This window comes from Callospermophilus lateralis, chromosome 8 (assembly GCF_048772815.1).
Source record: "Callospermophilus lateralis isolate mCalLat2 chromosome 8, mCalLat2.hap1, whole genome shotgun sequence".
Taxonomy (NCBI): Eukaryota; Metazoa; Chordata; class Mammalia; order Rodentia; family Sciuridae; genus Callospermophilus; species Callospermophilus lateralis.
The window spans coordinates 127,482,064-127,507,161 of record NC_135312.1 but is presented as its reverse complement, the minus strand read 5'-3'; positions in this window follow the sequence as shown (position 1 = coordinate 127,507,161).

Genomic DNA, 25,098 nt, shown 5'->3' with positions numbered 1-25,098 from the left:
GCACCCCCATCTTTTTAAAGTTTTGGAGGAAATGTTTTCAGTTTTTATCCATTTTAAATGATGTTGGCCTTGGCTTTGGCATATGTAGCTTTTACAGCGTTCAGGTATGTTTCTACTGTCTCTTTCTAGTGTCTTGAACATGAAGGTATTTTTTTTTTGGTTTGGCTTATTTCACTTAGCTGAATGTTGTCCAATGCTTTTTCTGCATCTATTAGCTTAATCATGTGATACTTTTCCTTAAGTATATTCAAGTGATGGATTACATTTATTGAGTCCCATATGTTGAACCAGCCTTGCATACCTGGAGTGAGCAAGTGGGTATATTTTGTAAATTCTGATTCCACTAAATATTCTGGCTATAAGTATTGAATAGTTCATCAATTTTTCAATCTTTTGTTAATTTGTCCTCTTTAAGCATACATGCAGTAGAGATTTTTTTTTGACATATTATACATATGGAGTGTAACTTGTTCTAATTAGGATCCCATTTTGTGGCTGTACATGATGTGGAATGTCACTTGTTGGGTATTCATATCTAAAGAGAGAACAGTTATGCCCAATCATTCTACAGTCCTTCCTACCCCTATTCCCCTCCATCCAATGAACTTCTGTTCTTCCCTCCATCCTCATTGTGTGTAAGTGTTACGGTTTAGATGTGAAGTATCCCTGAAAATCTCACAGGTGGGACAATGCAAGAAGTTCTGTGGAGAAATGACTGAGCTACAAGGGCCTTAATACAATCACATAATCCATCACCTGATGGGATTAATTGGTTGGTGACTGAAGGCAAATGGCTTGTGTCTGGAGGAGGTGGAGCACTGGGGGTGGGGATGTGGGATATATATATTATACCTGGCCAGTGGAGCTCTCCCTGTTTTCTGAACATCACGAGAGCTGTTTCCCTCCACCACATTCTTCCACCATCATGTCCTGCCTCACCTGGAGCCCCAAGGAATAGATTTAGGTGTCTATGGACTGAGAACTCTGAAATCACAAGCGCTTAAATAAACTTTTCTTTCCTTAGAAGTGTTCTGGTCAGATCTTTTAGTCACAGCCACACATAAACTGGCTAAAACCGTTAGGATCTACATATCACAGAGAATATTTGGCTTCTGTTTTTTTGTTTGTTTGTTTATTTGTTTGGCTTATTTCACTTAGCATGATAGTGGCCAGTTCCATCCATTTACTGGCAAATGCCAACATTTCATTCTTCTTTATGGCTGAGTAATATTCCTGAGTGATATGGCATATATATATATATATCACATTTTCACATTTTCTTTACCCATTCACCTGTTGAAGGTAACCTAGGTTGGTTTCATAGTTTAGTTATTGTGAACTGAGCTGCTGTAAACATTGATGTGGCTGCATCACTGTATTATTTTAAGTCCTGTGGGTATATACCAAGAAGTGGGATAACCGGGTCAAATAGTGGTTCCATTCCAAGTTTTCTCAGGAATTTCCATATTGCTTTCCATAATGGTTGAACCAATTTGCAGTCGCACAGCAATGTATGAGTTTAATTTTTATCCCCACATCCTCGCCAACACTTACTGTTACCCTGAACCTAATAGAATAAAATATAGGCCCAACTGTCCATCACATAAGCTTAGGAACCATTTTTCTCAAGAATTAATTCAAGAATTAATAAATTGGATTGTATCAAACTAAATGGTTTTTCACAGCAAAGAAAACAATCAAGAATGTTGTAAAAACAGAGCCTACAGAATGAGAGAGAACCTTTGCCATCTGTACTTGCGGGCATTATTCATCAGGACATACACAGAACTCGACAAAGTTAACAACAGAAAACCAAATAACCCAATCAATAAATGGGCAAGCAACTGAAGAAGTAATTCATGAAAGTTGATTTAGAGGCTTAAACTATTTTTCAAAAATAAGTGCATTGGAAGAAAAAGAATCTGGTATTAAAAATCACTAGGATCAGTTGGTTGACTTCTGATGATGGGTGCATGATACACTGAACAAAGTGGTTGTCAAAGTTTACCTTGAAATTTCTAGAAGTTTTGAATTCCTCCAAGAATCTTCCAGCAACTATAAGTATTCCACAGGGATGAAAGAGGTGATCTTAAGAGATGGTTTGGAAGATGCTCCAAATTTCTTATTTGTCAGTCTCGGGCTGAAGATGTGTATAAAGAACAACAGCATCAACCTCCTTTGCTTTCTGCATCTCACACACTTTCCTCATTGGCACACTCTAACCTGGAGCCAGGTACACGAACGGATTGTAGAAATTCATGATTCTGGCATTTGAAGGAAGTGATGGTGACTTTGAGTTGCTATCAGTCCATTCAGGACAGTGAGCACATGTTCTGTGTACCAGCTTTACCACAATTACTCCAACCATTCCTTTATCACTAGCAAAGGGTACCTAACTATTATAGTGATTTTTTAAATGTACAATTTACACTCTGAACATCATTTCTTTTTTATGTTGCTCAGAGATCTGTAGAAGTATATATAGTTTAATCTTGGCAACATTATTGCCTTTGAAAAAGCATGTTAATGAGACTACCTGGAATATTTCCTACTGAAAACACTGTTGTTTAACCTCTCCAAAATTTCTCTTAGAGCTCTTTATTGTCTTTAAAGTCATTGTGAGAGCAATTTGGAATATTTTAAAAATCTCAAAAATTATTAAATAATTTAGACCATTCTAACATGGTCTTCAATTAAGATACACTAAAATACACTTCTATTATTTTACTGAAGAAAGTACTAGTATTTATTTTGTAATATTGTGTAGTTTAAAATACACAAAACTTTTATAACAGTATTTCCAATTTAGAGACCAGAGGTAACACAGAGTGCAGAATATGTTCATGATTTTTTTTCAATTTTGGTAATAACAGTAGATAGATTTTTCATAAATATTAGAACACGAAAAGACTATTGAATATGATGTAATATCAGCTCTATTTTTTTTTCATTCCTCAGACAAAATAGCCAAAATAGAGGAACAAGGCTCATTATAAAGTAAATTTTTGCTATTTCAGTGTTTAGTAAACTGATATGAATTTTACTCCTTTTTGGTGCATGATTGCATTTACTTTTTAGTGAAAAGCATTTAATTAGCAGAACAAGTGGTGTACTTTGGATAGTGTCTTGTTCCATTCTCTACTGCTAGTAGCATAATACCACAGACTGGGGCTGTTTTCCAGGCAAGAGATTCATTTTGGCACATGGTTCTGGAGGTCCTGCATCTGGTGACAGGTTTCCTGCAGAAGGGGTCCGGAGGCATGGAATCACATGGCAAGAAATACAGGAGGATTGAATAAAAGTCTTCTGGCCTCTCTTCGCTTATATAGAGCCACCAGCATTCAAGTATGGGAGCCCTCCTCTGATGACCTCATCTACTACTAACCACTACACAAAAAGCCCCCACCTTTAAACTCCATGGTCAGATTAGGTGTCCACATTCTTCGTAACTCACAATGGAGGAGGGATAAATTTCAGCACATGAACGTTTGGAAGACACATTTAACCTTATCTGGACGGTAATGAAAAGCATTTATTTAAAAACTTTTAAAGTTCATTATCAAGATCATCATATCTCCTGTGCAGACATTGAGCAATGAAGTTGCTTTCTACCCACCAAGTGAATTTGTCCTTCTAGATAGGGCAGCAACCACGTTCTTCTCTACTTCAACATGGCAGTTCCTAGTGCTTTTACAGAAGAAAGATGTATTTCCGATTTTCCCAGGTAGAGACATTTGGCTGACCCATAGCAAATGAAAACTTTCAAAGCCATGTCAGGCATGTGGCTTCCAGGCATGGCCTTTAAATGTCCTGCCCAAAGCTCCCGTCAGTTCCTCTCATCCCTGAGAAGCCCAGCCAGACTGCAATTTCACTGAGAAATATTCTCTGAATGATGAGGCTGTGTTATTTCAGTATTCATGTGCTGTGTCTGACAGCCTAGGGTATCCTGAAATGTTTAGGAAGTAAACAGGCCAAGAAACATTCATAGCATTCCATATCAGATTTGTAATTATTGATATCTGGAGACATTTGTGTGTGTGTGTGTGTGTATGTGTGTGTGTGTGTGTGTGTGTGTGTGTGTGTGTGTGGTACCAGGGATGAGTCTAGATGAATTCCACCACTGAACTACATCTCCATTCCTTTTTTTTTTTTTTTTAAATCTTTTTGTGATAGGGTTTCACCAAGTTAATGAAGCTGACCTGGAACTTATGATACTCCTTTCTCAGCCTCCTAAGATGTGTAGGTGTACAGGCACAAACCAATATTTTCTTCTTAATTGGTGTTACCCAGGCAATTTGAATTTCCTGGAAAAATCTGCAAAAAAGAAGAGAGGAGGGTTCACTCATGCTAAATGTAAGTTAATTAACAACCATTTCTCAGGGAGATGTCACATTCTTTTGGAAATTTTAAATTTTAAAAAGGCAAATCTATTTTTTAGGAAACCATTCCATTCTCAAAATGGTCTTACTAAAGTTTTGAGAAACCAACCCCAGTAAACTTGGAGAAATATCATGTTTTCCAATAATATTCAGAATTTATTTATTTTACTTTTACAGAAGAAAGTAATATGCTGACCTTATTAACTGAAAATGGAAAATTAGTTGAAAGCATTTACTTGTCTACCAGAGACAAAATAGAAGGTATATCTCATTAAAAATACCATTTAATATATGGAGAATATATTTTATTACTAACAGAACACTTTTAAAATTTAATGATTCATTCTAACAGTAATATCAAAGCATCCTCACAACACAACTGCTTGCAAAGGCGAGCATTGTAGATGTAGTGACACAGTTACAGTAGATTTCACATGGTTTTGTGGGAGGACAAAATCAATATAACAGTAATAATTTGTCTTTTTCTGCCTTTTAAGAAATCCACAATTTACACATCACTGTTATAATATGAAGTAGTACTTTTAGGGTTTCAAAACCAGAAACTACTAGGTTTGCATTTTACCTCAAGTATGCTTTAGAGGAAACAATCAACAACTTATTGTTACATAATGACAATGCTTATCTAACCTGCTAAAAGCAGAGTGTATGTTGTAAATAATAAAAATTGCTACCATCCCCCATTCTTCCCCATATTCTGCAACATGCTTCCTCGCTGGTGGCTACTGTCACAGACATCTGTAGCTGCTTTCCTGCATGTTTGAGGGGTTCTCTGGTGTAGAAAGGCAGAGAGAGATGACACCAAATTTAGTCATAAGAAAACGACAGCTGCCCTTTCCCAGGACATTTCTTCAAGACTTTTCTATAATGAGAGCTCCTACCCTGTGATTGGATGCATGGAGCCAAGCTCTCTGCCGTGAACTCATCTAAAATCCTGCAACCTGCTCTCAAATAAGACTCTTACATAAGAATAAAATTATCCAGAGGACAAATATATTCAGTTTGTAGATCTTGCATACAAGACCTAATTACCCATATAAAATCTAATGTTAATAAGGGCATCAGAAATGTCCATGTGCTAGTACTGGATCTTGCCCCACATGAGTTACCTCCATTCAGTTTTTTGCTTCTAATTAATTTAGATAATTTGGAGTCAGAAAACCTTCAAATCAATAAAAGAAAATAAAGGAATAAAGCATATCTCTCTCTCTCTCTCTCTCTCTCTCTCTCTCTATTACAAGCTAGCCTTTTCAAGTGGTTGTATTGTGATGGTGTTTTGATATTAATGTTAGAATGAATTATTAAATTTTAGAAGTGCTCTATTGGTAAGAAAATATAATCTCCAGGGCATTTCTTCAAAACTTTTCTATTGTGAGAGCTCCCAACCTGCACTCACACACATATTTTGAAAGTATGTTACCTAGTTGTTTTTTTTTCAAATTATGAGGTTAATTTTGCCTATAACTCCTGCCTCAAGGTGTGACCCAATACCTCCAGGTCATGCCCATATACAAACTTACTAAGAGCATATAATATTTTTTCATGGAATTTCAGATTTAAGTGTTTAAAACACTGCCCCTGTGCTAATGCCTTAGAACACGTTCTGATTTACCCTCCATATTTTACATTCAAAGAATGATTTTCTTCACTGGTTAACCACACATGGGAGGCAAATCTGATTTACATTTTATTTAAAAAGTGAACATGTTTAGAACAAGTCTTTCCTTTTTGACCACGGTTCTTTCCAAAATAAATTTTTCTATTACTTTTAATGTGTCTTACGCATCTTTGGATTATGGAAAAGCTCTATATAGGTTTTGTTATGTTTTATTTGTTTTCTTGGTGATTATATAGCACTGGCTCATGGAAAATTTAAGAAAATTGCTTTATAAAGGTTCAAGAAGTTGATTAAAATTATTTTTATTTCTGATTTAGGTCAGACTCATGCTCATAATCTCTTCCTTTTTTTTTTTTTGCCACTTAAGAATCAATGTTTTCTTTTCTTTTTTTAATTTACTTTTTAAAAATTTATTTATATTGCATTACAATTCTTAATACACCATTCTTGTATGTTGTTGTACCTTGGGCCAAGAGTCCGCCTGGTAAAGTTTGTCCCTGGGGTGACATTATTGTAAGGTGCTATGGAGTAGGAGGTGTATTGAAGGAAGGCATTGGGTAGTTGGGCACGTGTCCCCGAGGACTGTGGGGCTCCAGACCCTTCTTTCTCTCTTTGCATCCTGGCCCTGAGGTCCGCAGTTTGCTCCACAACACACTGCCTGTCGCTGCCATCCAGTGTCCTTGTCAGAGGCCCAAAGTGATGAGTCTTTCCCATCTTGGACTGAAACTTCTACGACTATGAATTCAATAAACTTTTTCTCTCAAAAGCTAAGTATCACAGATATTTCATTATAGTACCGAAACACTGATGACGAAACACTGATGAAGACACTGGTAATACCCCATAGTAAACAGAACACTGGTTTAGAACATGGATTCTCTCTCAGGCAACTCATGTGAAACAAGGCTTATGACTATTGTCAAGGTAGATAGAAATAAAGCTAGAGTTTAAAAGTTAAATTAATTCTTACATTGTATCATGGATTTCTGAAGGCCTGAAAGAACACATACATCCTCTTAAGAATCTTCAACAGACTGAATTCATCTGCTTATTCGTATCTACTAAACTTCCTTACTTTCATTATAAAGTTTTAAAAAATCTTTTATTAGTACTTGTTTCCTTTTCCTCCAATTTTATTTGCAATTATATGGCATTTTTGTTAACTAGTTGATCAATGAACAAAACTGGAAACCATACCTGCTATTGTTTCCATGTCAAGACACATCCTAAGTTCCAGTCACTCAATTCATGAGCAGTTAGAAACACAAATCCATGGCTGGTTAGTATGACCATAGGGTAAAATGTGGATGTATTGACATCGTCATACATTTAAGTTAAGTTTATGAGCCCCCTCGATCACCTTGCTGTTTCTGGTTTTGTCTGTTTCCATGGAGTGTTTATGGAACATAGACTGACTGACTCCAGGAACTTTTTAAAGAAGAGAATATTTTTCTAGAGAAATTCTGTAAATGTTCAGGCAGAGCAATCCACGTAAAGCAATTAAATGACTTCTATATATTATTTGGTTTTCTTCCCCTCTAGAAGAATAATCAGGCTTTTGAAATTAAAACATAGACATACACACATCAAAATGAAGTTCCAGGCAGTATATCATTAAACATAATATATTAAGAAATATTTGTTTTGCCTCTGATGTATTTTTCTCCTGAATCTTTGAAACAAACAGGAAAAGGTTATAATTAAAGCTGCATTTATTGGACACCAACATATGCTAATTCTGAATTTATTCCCAATGCATCCTAATTAAAATAGCTCTTTTATCTTCAAAGGGAGAAAAAATCAGAGAAAAGGAAAGAGTAATAAAATATTGAAAACATCATATTGGCATTCTATTGAATTATTTTTAATGCAAAGAGGAATAGTTAATGATAATGAATGTTTAAGAAGAAAGTATTAATTCTTTCTGAACTATTTTTTTTCTTTATGCTTTATTTTCTGCTCTGTGAAACCCATAACTAGTTTGTAATTTCTGGATTATAACCCAGAAGGATTTGGTGTGCTGTTATGTAAGTCTTTTCTGATGTCAACTTGAAAAACACAGAAGTTTGCTAGAACACATAGTTTGCTAAAGGAAGACAATCTATGGCTAGATTCTCATCTATATTCACAAATGCATCATTGACAATGGAGACAATGTGTAGTAGGACTTAATGGTGGGTGATGTTCTGCAGTATCTAATTGAGATAAAAATAAGAAAGATGTGTGGAAATTGAATATATAAGCTGGAGAATGTTGCTAAGTGGTTTCAGAAGCAAATTGGCATCATGCTGACTTTGACACTAGATGGATCAATAATGCCAGTGAAAACACTGTTATTTACAAAATTCCATTCTGGTTTGGGGAAAAACTGTTCTTTCTAAATTCAAGTGACATTTGTACAATTATATTTTTTCCAGTTATTTTTAATATGATTTTAAAAAAGAAAACTTTCAGCTAATGAATTATAGTGAATTAGAAAACTAGATTGTGAGGAAGAGGCTTTGTATTCAATGCCAACCCATGTGCTCTTAGGCTCTTGACTTTCTCTGAGTTTATTTGTCTTCAGTGCCCATGTTGGTCTCATATTAGAAACTCCTTTGATCTACTGAAGGCTTAGCATAACTTAATTGCATTTTTCTTATTCAGAGAATATTATCTACCAATCTCACTGTGTATGGCATCCCAAATGACATTTTAGAAGATTTTTCCTTTCCCAATTACAATATCAACTAACTGATAATTTCCTCTATGGTCCCCTGTCATTGATGCAGGCAACACTATTCAACACTTACCCAGTGATTTTAATTTTTAATGAGGGTTACTGAGACATCCCATTATTAAACAAAATTGCAATGTAATATGATGACAGTTTATCAATCCATACCTCTTTCTCTATTTTCATTTCCTTACCAGGGATCTGATGTCATTTCTCAATAGAAATCAACTCTGAATGGCAAGGTGATTACATAATGGCCTTGCTTTGGTGGTTTTGTTTTCTCAATTAATTGCTTTGAAATACTGCTAATGTATTCTGCATTTCCTCATTTGCAAATGCATTCTATTAACAGTATTTGATGATTGTGTATTCTCTAGGCATTGTACCTATTGCTGTGGAAGAAATGAGGTGCAAAATCATTAAACTAAAGAGTCTTAGAAAGAGTGATTCCTTTATCCATTATGTAAAATTCTAGGTGCATCAGATATGAAAAAGTTAAGGAAGTTGATCTGTTTAAAGTATGATGGTAAAACAAATCGCAAAATTGTAGGATAATTTGAAGAAACTTCAATTAGCTATGGATAGTTCTACATCTCAAGGGCTATGAGGAATAATACCCTGGGGAACAGATCAACATTTTTCCTCTTGATAGGTCCTCGGGAAGACGTTCCTACAATATATGGGAGTACACCTCTATCCTTCTGAGTTAAGTAGAGGTGTTTAATATATGGCTCCTATTTCTTCTTGTATTTTAAGAACTAAGTAAATGTGGCCAAGTTACTATAAGGCATTTTTTTTTCAAATCTTAGTTATATGTATTGTAAATGTAATGGCTACCTTTTGAGAGTTCAGTAATAGTCTCTGGCTAATGCAATATAATACACTCCATAAACTTTCCAATGACAACTAGGTGATGTGTTAAAACCTGGAACCAAATTTAAAACGTCTTGAAATTATGAAAAATAGACACATTCAAACAAAACCAACTTTGGAAGAAAGAACAGCAAGGTGGTTCTTTTTTCTAGATAAGAAGATGATACCGGTATAATTTGTGGTTAAAAAAAAAAAAACAAAAACAGAAGATAAGAACAGAATATCAGTTCTAAAAATAAACAGAATGTTAAGTGTATTATTTATTAAGCATAAATAGATGATATCTAAATAAGGAAATCTGAAGTGTGTTGAGATTAATGTTTCAATTGTCAAGTATTTTTTAATAATATAACCAACTTGTTTTAAATATAGTGATAGAATTATATGTCTACTTCTTATTTTTATTTAGCACAGATGTTTAAAGTTTCCTTTTCGTTGACTAAAATTTGGCCAATTCAATAATTTTTCTGAAGGTGGGGTACAACTGGATTCAGAAGATAGAATGTCAGTCATTGGCCAACATAGTGGGATACTCAAGTTTTAACTTCTGCTTTATGACATTTAGATTTCCCTTTATGACTTAGATTTCCCTCTAAGTCTGGAGTATATGCATTGATATATGCAACACTAGAACTTTGATATGTCCCATTATTTTTGCTTTTATGCTTTTATTTAATTCTAGCTATATTAAATTTTATCAAGATTTATTCTTATCTCATGGGTTTCTTTAAAAATTATGGGAAATTACAAACATTTGTATTTTTTAGTATATTCTTTATTGTTTTCTAATAAAATTTTACTGAGTTTAGAGAATAATATTACTTATTATTATTTCAATTATTGGACAACTGTTGAAATATATTTTTTGGTTTAGCATATTATCCATTTTTGAAAGTGTTTCATAATCACCTGAAAAGAATGTATATTGTTGTCTATATTGGAAAAAAAGTGGTATAGTTATTAATTTTCTTTCAGTTCGAGTTTCTTCACCATAAAAGAAAGAGCTTTTCAGTGAGGGTTAAATATTATGCTATGAGATGCATAAATCTTTTCCTCCTTAGCCTAAGAATAACAAAATTTATTCTTTATTATGTTGGATTATTTAAATTCTGTGGGAAGAGGCCTAGTTCAAAGCAAAATATTATTTTATGATTAGAAATTAAAGTGTTCCGACATATTTTAAAAGACATGAAAACACTTTTATAACATTTATCTTAAAGTGTTTAATTCAATATTATGGAATCATTTATCAGCACAATAAATAAGAACTAAGCAGGTAATGCATCTTTACCTGATTATATATACCTTGTGCCACTTTTCCTTTTTATATCTGAGCACATTTTCTTATTAACAGTCAGTGTTGTAGATGGAATCATGGTGAAATTCAGTTCCATCTTCATTGATGGCCAACTTAAGTGTATATCTCTGAGGATATCTCTGTGTGACATTTACTTTTCACTTTCATTAAATACAATGTTACTTCTAAGATCAGTTATTTATTTTTATTGACAATAATTGGCACTTAGTATGGCCTTTTATATTAAAAGAAATAAGTTTTTCTTTAAAGCACATTACTTTTAGGAATGTTGTTTCAGATACCTAGTGATTCTTTTCTCAGTTCATTTTGATAGAAGACTGATTTTGTTTACTATTCTTGACTAAATGTCAACAATTTGATACGCTTATAGATTCATTAAACAACAAATACTGCTATAGACAAGCTTCTTCTCTGACTCTGCATTCCTTCTGGTGTCTCCAATAGTGGAAAGATTTGGTTTCTCATCTTAGGGAACCTCTACTTCACAATATCTTCCCTCAACTAATACTGCTTCAGAAACCCTGGTGTAGGGACTTCTTGATCATAATTCTTGTTTGTTTTCCAAACACATAATGCACTTACACAATGAATACAGAGAAATAATGGTGTTAGAATATTGATGGAATGCCAAATTTCATAATCAAAATTTACCTGGATTTTATCACTGTTGGAACATGTGTTTTACTACTGTAATCTAAGTATACAAACTAAAATAATATAAAAAGAAAAAGAGAAATCCCATCAAATTCTGGAAGTAGAAGGGCTTAGTAGAAAGAAGACCAAATTGGGGGTTATGAAACAAAAGTTTAGATTTCTTTCAGGCCTTAAGTAACTTCAGAAATTGTTGAATTTAAGAACAGCTGGTGAATTTTTTTAAATCTATAAATTTATATGTATATATAAATTCAGTCATAATCATCCAAGTTGGAGAAGTACCTATATCTATTTTATGTAACTCATCTATTTATGTATTTATCCATCATGTTAAGCATTTTGCCCAAATTACATAAGGATATAATGAAGAATGGCTAGATCTTGTAACACCCAGTAAACACCTATTAATATCTTTCCGTGTTCTTTCCTGTGTTATACCTTCACATCTAACGTTAGAGGTATAATTTCTCATGATATTTTCAGCTGCATGAACACTGAGTTTACTTATTAAGCAAATGCAGTGTTTGCTTACAAAATGCTTTTCATAGATGAAGTCAAGTACGTACTACAGGCACAAACACAATGTTTAATTATTGATTTTATTGAACTTCCATTTAAGTTCTATGAACATGTTTCCGTGTCTTGGCAGAACAAATGAAATTTCCATGAAAGTATACTGCTAACGAAATATGTTTTCTACTTTCCAATGAAATTCATATCCTACATTGCTAATTATTTATTTCCATATGGATTTCAGAAGCTATTTATCCAAATTACCTTCTTTGAGTAAATTTTTGTAGATATTATTTGCTATTTTGCTTTACAAATATTTCTGTCTGCATTTGTTACTGAAAAAATTATATTGTATATTAATTGGATATTTCCATTGTCTCTCTAAATTTCTGATTTGTTTTTAGCATCTCAGTTTTATTTACATTATTTATTTTATGTCTGAAAATCCTCTTTTAATAATTTGTACTATTAGTACTTTTCTCACAGAGCTTTTTATTCAAAGACAACTTCATATTTGCAGATATTTTCTCCTAATATTTTCCTGGAGTGTATTTGAATTAAAGCTGAGTAATACCAAGATAAATATGTCAATGCTCCTTTCCTCAGTACATGAAAGTATTAACTGTTTATGGAAATACTGTCATTTAAATATCTTTTTTTAATTTAATTTTTAAAATTTATATTCTTTATATTTTTACTTTTTATATGGAATTATTTCCATTTCTGGATATTGTTTTTTCTTTTCCAGTTAATGGCCTTTCTCTTCTTACTCACTAAAACACTGTTTTAAGTATTTACTTCTTTGTTAAACTTTTGTGCATATCAAATTCAATAAGGACCAATTCAAATTCAGCTCACTGCCTTCATGTTCCCAAAGCTCAGCAGAGCCTTTCACTCTGTCAGGGACGTGGTAGATTCCAGCCCCAATCCACAGTGGAATACATAGGTCTCTGTGCTGCAAAAAGACCTCCATAGGTTCTGTTCCTCCTCCATTTGATAGGCATTGTTATGATTCAGATTTCCCACAAGGCCATCTTGAAAAACTGCTTTCTCAGTAGCAAGCTCTCGTCAAACTTTCAGAGCTGGGTCAAAACCACAGATTACTAAGAAATTATTGAAGGTAATGTGTGAGTATATACTTTAGTGCAGCATCTTGAAATTATAGCCATTTGTAATTTTTGAACCTAACATAAAAAAACTTGCAGTATCTTTTATGATTTATATTATATTTAAACAGTGACTATCTCTAGACATTATTCCATCTCTTTGACTCTTGCCATATGAAGAGAGAAATTGTTTTTATGATTTTACCATTTCAAAATAAATTACAAAGTTTTCACTAAAAGTGTTTTCTTTTTACCTGCAAGAGGCAGATAAGGAACAAAATAAAGCCTATTACCAATTAAATTGAAAGTAGTTCTAATTTGTCTCCATGTCTCTCCATTTTTTGGTAAAGTCAAATAGTATAATTCAGTGGCCCACTAGAATGACCTTATACTTAGGTTTCTGCAAACAATGATCTTAAAACAAACAAAAACATCTGAGCATCAGCCATTCTTTCCTTAAGGTTCTACATTGATTTAGAATAAAGGCAAAAATAACTAGGTAAGGACTGTGGGCCCCCACATGCCCTGGCGCTGACTGGCACTGCAATCTCCCTTGAATCGCACTCTAGTCAGCCCTTCACGTATGATCTTTTGCTAAAGTTCTTCCCTTCTGCCTGGAAATATTCCTCCTATTTCTTCATCAGTTACTTCTTGTATTTCAGTTTTACACAAAAGCCCCAGTAAAGCCGTCCCTGTATCTTAAGGTGCATTTTGTCATCTACTTTTATTGAACCAGTTTCCATTGCTCTATTGCTCTGGTATCAATTTAAAATTAAACATGCAATTCATCATTTATTTCATCAGTTTTCATTTCCTCCTCCACAAAACATGGTTTGTGAATAAAACATGTATAGTAATTAGGTCTTTGAATTGTGAATTATGAACTTGAAATTGAATACCTTGGTTATTGACACCATCTCCTCCAGGGACAACTCTTGCTTTCCTATTTGATTTTTGTTTCCTGAGAGTTTGTTTTGACTTTCTGCCTATTGGGAAATGGTATTGCGAGTACACACCTGTAGGTAGCCAATGATCATGTTGGGAGGTCCTAAGGACCATTGGTTTTACCCTATCTTAGTGCATTGGTGCTGCTGTAACAAAACACTGTTGAAACTGGAGTTTGAGATGAAACTAGATGATCTGATTCACTATTTTCTTCTGGATTTCTTGACTCATAAATTTGAAGAATAAAATCCACTCTGTAAGGCAAAAGTGAACAGAGTAGGATTTTTTTAAGTGAAAAGAGAACTACTATAATGCAAGAGAGGAACTTATAGCAGATTTTTCCACATGAATGTGCTAGTGTAAGGATTCTCAAGAGAATCCATGCTAAACAGATATCAGAAAAGTGTTAAGGCTAATGGCTTGGTCCCCAACCCGACCCTCAGACTGGCTGTGTCCTTTAGCCCTTGAGTTTGAACTTCTATTTGGATTCACCCCCACCTTCCATTTTCCTGCAGCTCCAGGACAAAGAAGTTGGTTTTAAAATTTGGAATACTTCTACAGATTAGCCTCATGAAGTGGTCTTCAAATTTAAAGAAGAAACCGAGCCATTATGCTGATTGCCTGATCATTTAGTATTCTTATTTGCTATAAACTAGGAAATTAAGAGAAATCATTTTTCAGAGTTATGAAGGCTGGGAAGTTCAAATGAAGGTGAGTGCAGACTTGATGTTGGGGAAGTTTGCTTTCTGGGTCATAAATGCTTCCTTCTAGTGGTGTCCTTATATGGCAGAAGGGCAAACAAGCTGCCTTGAGCGGTTTTTATAAAGGCTCCTTTTGAAGAGTTGTTTTTATCTTCCCATCCATGAGAGCTACTTTGCCCTGATGTAATCACCTCCAGCTCTCACCTCTCTATACCCTTCCTTTGGGGGTGAGGATGGAACACATAAACATTGATAGGTCACAGACATTCAGACAAGAGCACATGCCATTTGTGGTTCATGACATATTGACCTACTGGCCAGTGCCTGCTCTTCAGGGAGGACTGGGTTGGGAATAGACAGGAGTAGGGTGTAGGGGTGGTCTAAGCCTTTCTTTTGTCAATCATTAGAAATGGATCAGAAACCCTTTTTGGAGATGGTTCTCATGTCCATGATTAAAGTATAAAAGACCTACTGGTTTGGATTTTGAATCACTTGGAATAAATATATGTTTGTGTTTCATTTGTTTATGTTAAGGAGTGCAATAGTGGCTGAAATAGTTACCTTTATCTGGGCTAAAACTCATTAATAAGATATATGGAAAGATTTTTTAAAAAATAAATGTGTGGTAGGCAGTTGGTCTACGTGGACCCTCATGCCCACTCATTATCTTTGAGTGGGCATGAAGGTGACTATAGAGAGAAAATTTTAATGTGACTCTCGTCACCTCTTCTATTTGATCCTGATTTTCCCACAGTCACTGTTCAGTTGACTAAAACCTTTGTGAGCTCAGATGGCCTGACTCTGTGTCCTGCTCACTCTATCCACTTCTTTCTTCCCATTAAGTCTCCTCCTCCCTTCTCTTTTTGCCACTTGGTCTTTCATTTGTTCCCTTGAAACCTTTGATATGTTTCCCTGTAAGCCCCTCCTTGTCTATTCCTTATTTCTCACCATTCCTGGCCCCTTCAAAATTTGTAAAGTGTATTTATTAATTACTCTTATTTCCATGGCAATAAGTTATTTACATAAGTTTTTTAAGAATGTTTTTCTTGTTAAAAAATGTATAGTTGAAATCATTTACCAAGTTTTGACTGAATGTCATATTTAAAAATAATGTATAAAGTGTGACGTGAGCAGACTGATTTAAGAAACTACACATGATTTTCTGATGCTAATGCTTACAAAGTCCTCTTGGAAAAACTTGGTCCAATCTTTGGTTTATAGGATTCTCCGCATAACAGTTCAGGTAGGACTTTCTGTAAGGCTCAGGGACTTTAGCATAAATTGAGAACTTATATTAGAGGAGAATTTAGCCAAATCCATTGGTACTAAAGGTACAGCCTAGTGACAAGCTTCCAACTTGACTTATTAGCCTTATGATGGTTTTAGAAATCTAATCTGACATTCCTCTCTACAGTTTTCGCAAAGCAGACTTAAGGAGGTTTTATGACCAATCACTGTTCTTGCTGCACTTAGGTAAATAAGCAGAACAATCTATCAAGACCTGTCTCATTTTGCAAGCAAATTAGTCTTACTTTCATTATCTTTGAGTGGGCATGAGAGTGACTATAGAGAGAAAAATTCTTTCAATGGAAAAATCATCACATGCTCTGTGGATTCTGAAACTCTATCCCTTCTCTTAGTTGCTGCAGTTATGGTGTCTACCTCCACACTGGACTGGACTCTTCTCATTTTCAGCTTTCAGTAATTTATGATGAAATTCTCTACATCAATGCTTCAAAGTTTTCTCTTACACTCTTTCTTGACTTGGCACCACAGGTATCTCTGATTGCCCATATCCCTAATGGGAATATCTAAAACAGTGAAAGCTGAAGCAGGATAGCTGGTAATATAAACTTCAAAACATCACCAAAATTGATCATAGACAATCTTTTTGCTGAATGTTATTCCTGCTTCTCTTCCTAACATGAGTATCCAGTCTGAACTACTCCTACCTCAAAATAGAGATTATCATTGATTGAACACATAGCAAGGTGTTTTCATTGATTCAACATGTAGCAAAGAAGATTTTTTTACCTTCACTAAAGCAAGGAAGAGTACCCATGTTAGAGGGGTCCTCCCTGTACATGGAGGAAAGAAACATCCTTTTCTTCAAAAATGGTAGGAAGCTGGGAGAATGTTGCCTAACAACCCAGAAGCCCTGGGTTCAATCCAGAGCACCATGTAAAAAAATAAATAAATAAGGTATGCCCAGAAGAAACTAAATTAACAGACTTTACTACCCTAAACTATTACTCCTTACATCCTGTCATGTTTTCCCATGACTCCCCACTCTATCATAGTAGAAGAGGTTTAATTGTTTGTTCAGAACTTTCTTTCCTTATAAAGGTTCCCATGTCACATTAACCTTGTGTTAAATGAATTTGTATGTTATTGCCTTGTTTATCTGTTTTGTTATGGGGTCCCGGCCAAGAACACATGAAGGAAGAAAGAAAATATGGGGTCCCAGACAAAAACCTATGAAGGAAAATATATTCTTTGTTCTTCACACACTCATCGTGGGGAGCATTTTGTATAAGTGTTACCTATAATGATTTAAAAGGCAGACCAAATGCTTACCAAGCTGACAGTTCTAGGAATAGTGGTGAATATTGACAGAGAGATAGGAGCAACACATGGAATACTGAGGTTTTAATTCAACAAGAGTTTTTCAGCTTAGGTTGAAACTTTTGAATATAAAAAGGTAAAGAGAACGTGGAGAACTCAATAAAACGCACGTATACTCTTGAAGTGCAGATAGGCAAAAGAAAAAAAAAAAACACCCACAAAAAAGAAAATGGCATATCTGGGACTCAGCACTTAATGGAATTTTCATAAACACAGCAGTGTAAACAATGAATATTACCTTGGCCACAATTCCTAACAACAATCAAAGAATATGGAGAAGGCAAAGTTGTGAGAGCGAGTGAAAAATACAACAATGAGACAGAAGGCAACACAATTAACTAAATTTGCAGAGTGTTTTAGACAGCTTTTTTGCTGTCTTGGCTAAAGACTGGTCAAGAGCAATTTTAGAGGACAAAGATTTTAGTTGGGGTTCATGGTTTTAGAGGTCTCATGCCATGTTCAACTGACTCCATTGCTCTGCACCCAAGTTGAGGCAGAATATCATGGTGGAAAAGCATGGTGGAGAAAAACAGCTCAGGACATGGCAATCACAAAGCAGAGAGAGAGTTCTGCTTACTAGGGACAAAATATAAACCCAAAGGCACACCCTCAGTGACCTACCTTCTCCAGCTGCACCTGTCTGCCTACAGTTACCATGCACATTAGCCCATACCAGTGGACTAATCCACCAATTAGGTTAAGGATCTCATTATCCAATAATGTCACCTCTGAACATTCTTGCATTTTCTCCCATGTGAACTATTTTGGGGACACCTCAAATCATATCTCAACCACAACAGAGAAAAGGAGAATAAGTATATAGCATGCATTTTAGAAATGTGAAAGTAAATGATAGAATAATGAGGCAAAAAATGATTAGTTATTGCAATCAATTAGTAGGAATGAACATGTAGAGAGTAAAATGAAGGAAAATTTTTCTATTGTCTTGTATTATTTTACCAATTAACTTTTGATACATAAAATATGTAAATATATTGTTTTCCTATTAATACAATAAAATACTTATATTAAATTAAAATAATAGATTTAAAGAATGTCTCTATGACTTTAAGAATTGGGAACCCTTGAGTCTATTTACTGAAACAAGAATTAATCTTTTCATAATACCCAATAGCATGTTTTACAACATCTAGGAATGTGGATGCTTATGGGAATGGTTTCTACCTTCAGATACATTTGGGAAACTACTGCATTTCCCTCCTTGAGAGACATAACTCATTTTAATACATTTAAATGGTTTGGGAAGTCCATGGCAATAAAAAGTATTCCAATTTCATTTGACCCATTTTCTTCCTACAAACACATTTAAATGTAGAACATTTTATTTTCCTTTAGCTTCAATATTATTTTTGTCAAACAGTGCTTCATGGAAAATGGTACTAGAAATCCTGTTTTTTTGCATGCTTCTTAAACCAATACATAATATGTTCCATGTAATTTCAAATAATATATAAAAATGTCTGAGGCTTGAAAATGAAAGATTTTTTTCTAAGATTCTAAAACCTTATTATATAGCTCTGATTGCCTAGGGATAAAAATAGACTAGTGCTGTATACAAGGAATACTGAAAAAAGTCTACCTTTCTTTATCCATAGACTATAAACTCAGGAGCCAGGGAGAATATATTTGGGGTGTCCACTATTTAAGTAGCAACGCTCATGCTGATAAAAACTGAAATTCCAGATCCGATGTGAAATAAGTAAATAAAATTAGTGCTGCGTCACATCAGGGTTACCAAGGAAAGGAAAAAATAGTACCAAACTACTAATCTAGCAAATAATTAGAATAACATATATGTAGAGTGGTGCTTCTTTATCTTCTGGGAATATTCAGTGACCAGTAGATAGGCAGCATGTATGTAGTAGGAGTGCACTCAAGAAAGAATGTTAGCCACACCAGGTTTTATTATACTACTTATGTGGTGTTTGATTATCAGATTTGACCCCTTAATATTTTTGAACGATGATTGTCTGTAACCATGAAAACTGAAACCCTCATTAGGGACTGTATTGTGAATAATGATTTTAGTAATATATTCTACATTTCAAGGCTGGAACATGCAAATTGTATCATTCCCTGAAAACATGTGATAATGTTTTTAAAGTCCTGCTAGTACCGCGTTGTTGTCATTTTGCTTTTTAATCCTATTTTAACTACTTTATTGTGGCATAATTTATTGACCACGTAACAGAACTATTTAAAATATTCAGTACAATTTTTAAACACTATCACTATATTTTCAGAAGCATGCCACCATTACCATCTAATTTTAGAACATTTTTCTAATTCCAGAAACAAATTTCATACACAGTAAGAGTTACCCAAAGGAAACCAATATCCTACTTCCAGTTTCAATGCAGTTGTCTATTGTGGGCATTTCAATATATGTGATTATGTGAGAGTCCTTTTTCACACTTGCATAATTTCTTCAAGATTTTTTAAGTTGTAGAATGTGAGTTTTTTTTTCATTTTTATCTATTGTCAAAAATATCTCATTGTATGGATATGCCACATTTTAAAAATGTATTTTTCATTCTGAACATTTGGATCATTTTCATTATTTTGGTTATTAGGAGAATGCTGCTATAAATATTGGGGTCTTTTTAAAATTTTTCTTGTATATAAATTTAGAAATAAGATTCTTGGGTCATATGGTAACTCAATGTTTAACATTTTGAGGAACTATGAAATTACTTTCCAAAGTTCATTTTTGCCATTTTTCATTGTTACCAAGAGCCAATAGTATGTGGGTATTCATATCTCTTTTTTTAATATTTACTTTTTAGTTATAGGTGTGCACAATTTCTTTATTTTATTTTTATGTGGTGTTGAGGATCAAACCCAGTGCCTCACGCACACTAGGCAAGTGCTCCACCCCTGAGTAACAATTCCAGCCCTCACATTTCTTTACATACTTCCAAACACTTGTTAATGATTGTATATTTTATTAGAGGAATGTTGATGATTGTAAATTCATATCTCATTATAATATTGATCTGAATTTCCCTAGTGACTAATCATATTAAACATTTTGTTTATATGCTTATTAGTCATTTGTATATTTTCTTTGAAAAGAATGTCTATTGAGAATTTTTCTCCTTTGAAAATTGAGTTGTCTCTATCACTGAGTTATAAATGTTCTTTATCCATTTTGGTTAGAAACATTTTGTGAGATACACAATATGCAAATATTTCTTCCCAGTCCAGGAGGTAAATTTTAGGTAATAGCATCCTAATGATTCAAATTTTAATGTCCATTTCTCTAACAAATAATAATATTCAATGTTTTTCTGTACTTATCTGCCATTTATAGATCTTATTCATAAAAATATATTTTTAAATACTTGTGATCATTTTTATTATTGAATTTTGATAAATGGTTATACATTAATAGTAGACACAAGTTTGATGTCAGATATATGTTTTATAAATATGTTCTCCCATTCTTTTAACAGTCTTTTCAATTTCTGGATGGCATTATATGAAGCTCTAAATTTTTAACTTTGATCAAATGTAATGTATCATTCTATTTTTTGCTTTATTTTTTTGTGTGTTTAAAATCATATCTGAGAAACTATTGCCTCATCAAGGTCAGACAGATTCATCCTGTAATTTATTACTGTTTTCTTCTGAGCTGTGGTCCATTTGAGTTAGTTTTGTGTGCATCCCAGTTTATGTTAGAAATTCCTTCTTTCATATGTCGATGTCCATTTTCCTTGTATCATTTATTGAAATGATTATTTTTACTGATTTGTCTTATAATTACAATAGCGCTCTTTTATTCATACTTTTAGAGGATATTTTTCCTCTCATTTCATTTTCAACTTTTTTGACTTTAAAATGTATCCTTTGAATGTCCATACAAGTTTATCAGTATTTTTACTTTTTCTTTAACCTCTGTCTTTCCATTGTCATTGGTCTGCTTAATTCATTTGCATATAAAGTTACTGATAAGGTAGAGATTTTTGCCTTTTCAAAAATTTCGTGTCATTTGTGAAACTTTATCTTTTGATAACTGCTCTTTTTTCATATAAGTGGGTATTTTCCATTGTGTTATTTTAATTCAATTATTTCTTTAAATATTTATTTGTGGTTATTTTATTAGGAGTCCTTTTGGGTTTTATAGCCAGCATTTTTACAGAAAACAACCTAGCTAGTCCTAAATTTCTAGAGTGTACAGAAAAATTCTCTCTAATACTTGCATTTTTCCTACTTCTTTTGTACTCTTATTTTTAGTTATCTTTATACTTTACAAGTCTATCAACACAGTTTTATAATTACTGCTTTATATAGTTACATTTTAAATCAGAAGAAAATAGTTATAAACAAAAATGTATTTAAAATGTATTTTATATTTACCTATGTAATTATCTTCACCCATGCCTCATAACATTAGGCACGATTTGAGTTAACATATTCTATCTTCTCATTTTAACCCTTCTATTAGTGTTAGTGTTTTCTGTAAAGCAGAATTACTGCCAATAAATTCTCTAAATTGTTGCTTATTTTAGAATGTCTTAATTTGTCATTCAGTTTGGAGAAGGTTTTATTTATTTATTTACTTATTTATTCAGGATTTTTCTTTTAGCTTAAATAAAAACACGACTGGTACAATGTCCTTTACATTTTACAAAAATGGTTTTCAGTGTGGGCTACGCATCAGAATCACTTGTGGAGTTTCAACACTACCAGGGAATCAGGCTGCATTCCAGACCATTTTAATTGCACTCTTTGGGACTAGCATCCCCCTTACCACACCAAGTTCTCAGGTAACTCTAAGGAAAGCCAGGGCTAAGAACCATTGGCTTATCTTACAAAGATGAAGACTGGAGGAGGTTCTTTTCCTATATGTAGAATTATTTTTTTTTACTAGTATTTTTTAAAAATATACTTCATATATAATCCTATTATGTTCAGGACCCATAGTTGTTGGTGAGAAGCCATTGGCAAATCCTATTGAGAATTCCCTTTGTGTTGTAGGTCACTTTTCTCTTGGTGTCTAGATTTTTCTCTCTTTTTTTAATGCATAACAACTTAACTGTGACATAGCTATGTGTTGGGCTCCTTGAATTGATTGTACTTGTAGTTTGTTGAGCTTTGTAATGTGTACTACGTTAACAATTTTGGACAATTTTAGGAAGCTGTGGCCTCAGTGGTGCACTGAGAATCTCTGATGCTCTGTTTTTTTTTTTTTTTTTAACTCTTTTTTTTCTTCTAACCCCACAAATTGTACAATATCTTCTTGTTATTTTGTGACCAGAGAATATCTTTTCAGATCTATTTGATAAAACCCCAGGGTGAAAACTTTAATTCTTTCAGCAGAATCTTTAGCATTTTTCTTTATTTGTTCTATTAGTTACACATGACAGCAATTTAACCATACTTTTATTGCTGATTGAGTAGTCTTATCTACTAAATCCAATATCAGGGCTCCTTTAAGGATTGTGTGTGTGTGTGTGTGTGTGTGTGTGTGTGTGTGTGTGTTTTGCAAGCTTCAAAATTTTTAGTTAACTTTAGCATTTCAGTCATGATCAGTTGTTGAAAACGGAAACGTTTCACATTGTATTTTGAAACAATTCTAAATTTGACATGAAAAACCCAAATGTTGTTGTGGCTGTTGGTTTTTTATAGCTATAGTTTTATTTTTATTTATTGTCGCTTACTTTTTAGAAATTTTTCTGGATTTATTCTCTAGATTCTCTTTGTACTTTATGGGTTCATTCTTGGAGTCATGCCTGGATCAGTGTAATTTAGTGATCAGCCAATAATTGGTCTGTTAAGTGCCTTGCTTATGTCTCTCCCACTTTGCAAGAAAGCCAGCCTTCAGAGTTCAGGTAGTTTACAAGGCAGCCTTGGTTAAGGATTCAAGTGCAGCCAGGTGGAGAAGGATCTTCCTTTGCAGGTTTTTTCCTGGATATGCACATAGTCTTGCACACATACTCAGCCTTTCAGATTTGTGAGAGTGTCAGGGCTTACAAAGATTCCCTATAGTCAGCACTTCCTCCTAAATTCCAAGGCAGACACTTGTTTTTCCAAACTGAAATCAGAGCCTTTGCCTTATGCAGCTGTGATGTGACCTGTAGATGGTTGTAGTTTCATTAGTGCACCAATGTCACTGATGCACTGAAGGAGGGTTCCTTCACACTCCTGCCACTGATCTGAGCTCTGCAGTGAATCCATTAAGCACAGCTCCCTGAAAAAAATATTCTATGTGAAGCTAGAAGTTGGCATAAGATAATGGCTATGGAATCTGCATTTAGTGGAGCTTCTAAGAAATCATTCACCTGTTATCTTTGAACCTGTCTGCTTTTTATAGCTAGATGTCACTGTGTTGGACAGGAAAGAGGGACAAAAATGCCCCAAAAGAAGTAGCCATGGACCATTGTGCATTACTGAAGTTTAGTTGTTTCTGTTGCATAGCTTTTAATTTTCCTTTTGTTTTGTGGTTACATTGATTTCACAATTTTTGATATGTTTAGTTTTAGTTGCTGTGTCTGTATTTTAGTTTTTTTTGTGTGTGTGTGTGTGTAAGAGCAATCCATAAAGTCCTCACTTCCCTATTCTGGAAGTTATTTTGTTTTCTAAACAAAATAAGTTTTTAAATTTCAGATATGATTTATTGCTTTAGAATTTTATTGGTATGGTCAATCAGTTCATAACACTGTTTTAATCCTTTCAGTTGTTTAATCCAGTCAGTCATATAAAAATAAATAAATGAATAATACATTCCCAGAAAAATAAAAGACTAAAGTACAGGATATGGAGAATATGTATTAACAAAATAATATGCATTCCAGTTACACAATTTTGTAAAAATGCTTGCAGTCTTACTATTTGTTTGCAAGAGAAAAGAGTTGCAGTCTTATTATAAAATGAGCAGTATTTTGAACAGGTTCCCTATGGTGTTCTCTTAAAGCTCTGGGATTTTTTAAAAGGTCAGCAACCAACTGGCTTGTCATTTGATACATAGGTGACTTGAAATAAATCAAAACAAGGAATGGGAAAATATTTTTAAATGAGAATTGTATAGTGGACATCCAACAGAGAAGCCTTTATATACTTTAGATCTCTGAAAATATAAGGGGAGGGAAATGTTTTGAAAAACATCTGTAGGGTGCTGAAAGATAATACAGTACGAAAATATAATTTGTAAAATATTACACAAAAGGTTTATGTAGTATTCATAATGTGGATCTTTATCTTATGACCAATTATCCAAGGCCTAGGGTGTTTCTCAGAAAGGAAAATGTTCATATAATAGGATCCCCTGTTGTGTTGTCTGAGAAGCGAATTCTGCTAGGATCATGAAATGAAAGTAAAGCAACTTTCACTTGGAACCCTGAAAAAATTAACTTCCTAGATCAGTTCTGACTTTTTCCTTATATCTGTTTACCATGGATATGAAGATGTAAAAAAACTTAGTGGGCTGCTTTAAGAATATATTATTTTACCAATGTTAAGGGTGAGATATATTCCTACAAGCGTGCCATTCATTCCTTCAATTAAAAACATAAAGAAAATGTAGTGTGGTCATAATGCACCAGATGCTGCAGAGACAAGAACGGAAATATTCACTTATACTAAATCAGGTGCCCTATTTAGAGAACTTTC